A 6,000-nucleotide genomic window follows, 5' to 3' on the forward strand; every position below is an offset into this window, starting at 1 on the left:
ACACTCAGGAGCCCAAAGAGCCTCCATGGCTGTGCTGGAGACCAAGGCTGGAGCAGGGAAATGCAGGACTGCTGTGCCATGGGGAGAGCATGGAATTCCAGCACACACCTCAGCTCTCTGATGGCCCCGGCACCGTGCTGGGCCCTGTTTCAGACTGGAGCAGAGCAGATGTTGATGGCACAGGAGCCCTGCGGGGCTGGCAGGGACCTGCAGCTTGCAAGGTGCTCTGCTCTCCCTCAGCTCCTCTCTGAGAGATCCAATCCCAGCTCGGCACCTCAGGGCACAAGTGGCACTGCCTGGTCATGGGCACACAGCTGATGTCTGCCTGGAAAGGATCAGAGGTTTTAATACTTGTACATTTCATGTTATACAAGGACATTCTTATTATCTGGGTCACTTGAAAACTTTTCAGAAATGGCAAAGTTTTTCCAGCAGGTACAGGAATTTCCTGGAAGTTTACTGATGGCAGGAGAAGAAATACTGATCTTGCCTTCTTGCATCACCGATATTCTTTTTATTCTTTCCTCTCCCTCTTCCTTCAGGTGTTTCCATCTCTCCTGTTTAAATGGCCATGTCTAAGGACATCTCTTCACTAGACCAGCTGCATCGGGATAGAGGCTCTGGGGGGATTGGTGTTCCAGGGCAGGGCAGGGCTGGGGTTCCAGGGTAGGGCAAGGCTGGACCTACCCCTTCCTCCCCTGTCGCTATAGGTCACATGAAAGCACAACGCGAGCCGCTGCTATTGTAAACTGAAAATGAGAGCATTTATTTTCTGACTCCAGCATTTATACTTTTCCGAAGGTTACAGTGGATTGGAGAGTGCATGTATGTGCCACCTCTCCAATGACATTGGACGAGCTACTAGCACATCAAGTTTCTCCGCCTCTATGGAGGAATGCAAAACAATAGATTGTTTACAGAAGGTTGTGTGAGAAAGTTCTCTACAAGAATGTAAAATCAGAAGGCCTTAGAAAATCCTAAGAATCAGGGCAACACTCCCCCACACACAAAATGTTTCCAGCCAACAATCTCCTCTGGTCTGTCACAACAGGCAGTGTTGGAGGTGAAATCCCAACTGTGGCCATTGGCACCGGTATAAGAAGGAGAGTTATTTTCCAAAGGAAGGAAAGCCCAGAGCCCCAGTTCTTGGAAGGCAGGTGAGAGCCTCACTAGGCCAAGGCCAGCCAGACTTGTCAGGAATTGCAAATTTTGTCTGGGGGCAGTCTTTGGATATAGGGAATTTTGGAGACAGAATCCCAGTTTCACCCATGGGCACCTGGAGAAGCAGGACAGTTCTTTCCCATAGGAAGGAAAGCATGGAGCCTTCTACAGTTTTTGGGGAGAGATGGGAGCTGACACTCATGAAATCATTGCCAGCCAGACTTTTCCTGGCAATATTCCTAAGGGAACAATCCCTGGATATAAGAAAATTTGGAGGTGGAACCCAAATTTGGCCATGGGCATTTGGTGGAGAAGGGCAGTTCTTTTCCATAGGAAGGAAAGCCCAGAGCCCCATTGTTCCAGCAGCAGATGAGAAGAGACCCTCCACATGCCCAGGTCAGCTGGACCAGTCAGGTTGTCCCCGGGAGGCCAAACCAGCCAGACCTGCTTCATGTTCCCTTGGTTTTATGGTGCCCCACAGTGTCACAATGGTCCCTTGGTTTTATGGTGCCCCACAGTGTCACAATGGTCCCTTGGTTTTATGTTGCACCACAGTGTCACAATGGTCCCTTGGTTCCATGGTGCCCCACAGTGTCAGAATGGTCCCTTGGTCTCACAGGGCCCCACAGTGTCACAATGGTCTCTTGGTCTCACAGGGCCCACAGTGTCACAATGGTCCCTTGGTCTCACAGGCCCCACAGTGTCACAATGGTCCCTTGGTCTCACAGGACCCCACAGTGTCACAATGGTCCCTTGGTCTCACAGGGCCACACAGTGTCACAATGGTCCCTTGGTTCCATGGTTCCTGTGCTGGTGCATTCCCCCCTCCCCTTCTCAGGCTGCCCTGCCAGATGAGAAACGCTCGCTGGGCCTCGGCCTTGGCCAGCAGCCCCTGGGCTCAGCTCCTCTGGAGCTCATCACAAACACGCTCTGCTCCAGGCACTGCTGCTGCCCAACCATCTCCTGGGTGCTTCAGGAGCAGCCCTGGGAACTGTTTGTGTTCCCTCAGTGGCACAACATCCTTATTCTAACCCTGCCAAAGAAAGCTGCTGATGCCAAGTGCGGCCAGGGTGAAACATGGCTGGGACTGAAGCCCCTCTCTTGGGGCCCTACAAACAGCGCTCCAAAAGGAGCCCTTGGAGCTCTCCTGGGCCAGCGACTCCCTCTGAGTGGGGCCTCTCCGAGCCAGGAACTCTCCTGTTTGCTGCACTCGGGGGGATCCCGAACAACAAGGGAGCCTGGGCCGATCCCCCCACTCCTCCAGGCTCAACCCTTCCCCACTGGGGAGATGCCAAAGCATCCACAGGGAGCATTTCCCTGCCCTCAGGGGAATTTCTCACAGGTGCCCTGCACTGACTCTCTGTGTCTGTGTGCACACAGGAGTGCCTGTGCTGGGGAAATGTGGCAGAAATGCTGCTCTCGGAGGGCTCTGAGTGCCTTGCATAGCTGAGCCAGTCAGGACTGTGAGTAAGGTTAAATCATGAGGCCTAAGCTAAGTTAAATGCTCTTAAGAGTTGTTATTTTTCTAAGTTGTTATGCTTAATATAAGTTATAAGCTGAGTTAAATACTGTTAAATGCTATTTTGCTGTTAAATTGCAAAGTTATAGGTTATAAGTTAGGTTAAATACTGTTAAGCTCTGTCCATTGCTAAATGGTGAGGTTGAAGGTAGAAGTTAAGGTTAAGGGAGAAGTTAAGTCCTGTTAGGTTCGAGCTATGTTAAGCTTTTATCACTTTATTCCTTTTATCCTTGCCCTCACTGTCCTTGTCTCACACACACACAGGGACAGTCCCCAGTTCATTTCTGATTTGATTGCCTGGATTCTGTTAAGTTTTGTTGTTGCTTTGTTTCCTTGGTGTGCCTGAAGTGTCCAGTCAGGAGCAGAGTGCCTCTTTGTGGTGCTGTCGCTTAATATTAAATCTGGTTTTTGCTGCTCCCTTGCCAGGGATTTTTTCAGCGCTCTCAAGGCCTCGTTGGTAACAGGGTGAAGGAGCCCTGGCCCAGGCTCTGGCCCTGGGGGACACGGGGACGCTGCCGGGGGTTCCCTGTCCCCCTGTCCCACCCCCCATGGCCCCAGGCCCCGTCCCCGTGTCAGGGTCTGGGGTCGATCTCGTGGAACATCCTCTGGGGGAGGCTGCGGCGCTGGGGGCGGGGGGACCCGGGGGGACAGGGGACCCCACTGTGCATGAGCAGTGTTGGACTTCTCTGGGGAAAGTGGGAGGGGGCTGGGGCAGAGTGACCTCCCCAGTGACATCACACAGCCCCAGTGAAGTCACACACCTGGCCTGTGATGTCACACAGCCATCTCTGTGATGTCTCACTGTCCCTGTGATGTCACACAGCCATCTCTGTGATTTCACCCTCTGATGCCATACAGCAGTGCTGTGATGTCACAGAAAACCATGATGTCACAATGTCATCCTGTGCTGTCACAGTCTGTTCTGTGATGCTACACTGTCCCTGTGATGTTACACAGCCACCTGGTGATCTCACAACCCTCTCTCTGATGCCACAGAGCCACTCTCTATGATGGCAAAATCTGCTCTATGGCCTCACACCCTACTCTGCGATATCACAGCCAGCTCTGTGGTTTCACAACCCCCTCAAAGATGTCACAAAACCCTCCCTGTGATGTCATACTGCCACTCTGTAATGTCACAGCATACACTTTGACCTCAGAGCCTGCTCTATGATGTCATATAGCCATGCCATGATGTCACAGCCTGCTCTGTGATGTCACACAGTCCCCTCTATCATGCCACAGCTGCTCAATGACCTCACACAACACACTCTGTGATGTCATAGCCCAATCTGTGACCTCTCAGAACCCACTCTGTGCTGTCACACAGCCCCTTTCTGACATCACAGCTGCTCTGTGCCTCTGTGACACAGCCACAGAGGTGCTGCTGTGACACAGCCCGCTCTGGGACATCCCACAGCCCCTGCCGGTGCTGAGCCCCTGTGAGCCCTGTCTGTGCCCTGCTCGTGTCTCTGGGATGCCCTGGCAGTGCCCCAGCCCTGCTGGGCTGTGCACAGGAGCTGCTCCTGGCCAGAGCTGTCTCTGTGCAGCACTGCCCTTGCCAGGAGCTGCCTCTGGGCCAGGAGCCCGGCCCAGCTCAGCAGCACAGACACAGCACAAGGACTTTAATGACCCTCTGGGGCTGTGGTGCTGTTTGCATCAGACCCAGTCCCTCAGACTGTGCTCAAAGAACTTCTCAAGAACTCCAAGTCAATTTCAAAGTCCAAACTTTCTTTAATTTTAATGGGTCCCACCAAAGGACACAAGTCATGTGAAAGTGTCCCCAGGTTCCAGTTTGAGCAGAACACTGGAGGCACTGATGACAGATGAGGACAAGCAAGGGAAAGCTTTCTCTACTGCTGAGCAAACCTGGATGTGTTTCAGGAATGCAAAGGGCCCAGGCCTGAGCCCCAGCCCCTGGCAAGGCAGATCCTGTCCCTCCCTCATTGCTCAGGGCTCTTCCCAGGATGGGCACTGGGATGTGGGGATGTGCCATGCCAAGGGCAGGACCATGGGGCAGCCCCTGCCAGGCTGCTGAGCAGGGACAAGGAGGCAATGAGGCCCCAGGGCTGCAAGGGTCACTTGTCCCCTCGTGGCCTCAGGCCCAGGGCCAGCAGCCATGGCCAAAGTGCGGCACAGGTTGGCTCTGTCAGGGCCTTGCAGCTGCTGCACATCCCTGTGCCCTCTGCAGCCCAGGCTGTCCCACGGTGTCCCTGCCCTGCGCCTCTGTCCCTGCAGGCTGTCGTCATCCCCCGGCTGCCCCACCTCGCTGGCCCCTTCCTTTGCTGGCAGCTCTGCCTCCTGCTGCCCCTGCCTGGCCACACAAAGGCTTGGCCTTGATACCAACAGGGTTAATTCTATTTTTATAGTGCCTGTGAACTTTTAACACAGGAACAAAGCATGCAGGAGCTGCTTTTCCAGCAAGGACGGTTGGAAGTGTAGAAGACATCTGGCTCAAGAATGCAGTTATAGAAAATGCAAAGACTGAACCTGGGAACTTGGGGTGGGTTTTATGGAAATGGGTAAATTGTAATACACATTTAGCGACTGTGTATAAGCAACACACTGGTAGAGTTACATGTCCACATAAGGTTAGGAGTTATCCCTCACTGTTGAAGACCACCCTAGGTCACAGGGTGGCTTCGTGTGGTGGAAAAATCTCTCCTCCAAGCTGTGCTTCCGAAGAAAGGCTCAGCAGTCTCTTGTTGTTCGGTCTCAAGGTAGTTTATTGCAAGTTATCTAAAAGATTTTCTTCTCGGGCTGCTCGGGTTTGCTCAGCAGCTCAGGCAGAGGCACACACACCCCTGACATCCTCTCTGTCCCCTGACTTCTTCTCTCCCCCAGCCCAGGGCTGCTGCTGTCTTTTATATGGTACACTACATATTACATGTTTACAGTTTTTCCCCAATACCTACTACCTATATTAAATGGTGCTTTTCTGCTCTACACCAATCTGTGAGTGCCAACATCATCAAGAACATGGAGGTAAAGAAGAAGAAAGAGAAGAAACAGGACCGGCCTACATTCCTCCATCTTAAAATTTCTGACCCCCATGTGCAAAATAAAAAAAACCCTGTACAGGTGTTAAGACGCCCCTGTACAGCACTCAAAAATTCTTCCCTCTACTTTGTAACTACTTCTACTATAATATCTAAACTTTTGTGACTTCTTGTTCCACCTGCAAAGTTGGTAAATCATTCCATGGCTCAAACTCAAAATCACAGCTGTTTCCAGCTGCCTGCCAGGGTCTCAAATGCTTCTGACCAGGGCTTGGAACCTCCAAAAATGTCTGAGGGACATTTTGAGTTCCAACAGGAAAG

This window comes from Taeniopygia guttata, chromosome 31 (assembly GCF_048771995.1).
Source record: "Taeniopygia guttata chromosome 31, bTaeGut7.mat, whole genome shotgun sequence".
In the NCBI taxonomy this organism is placed as follows: Eukaryota; Metazoa; Chordata; class Aves; order Passeriformes; family Estrildidae; genus Taeniopygia; species Taeniopygia guttata.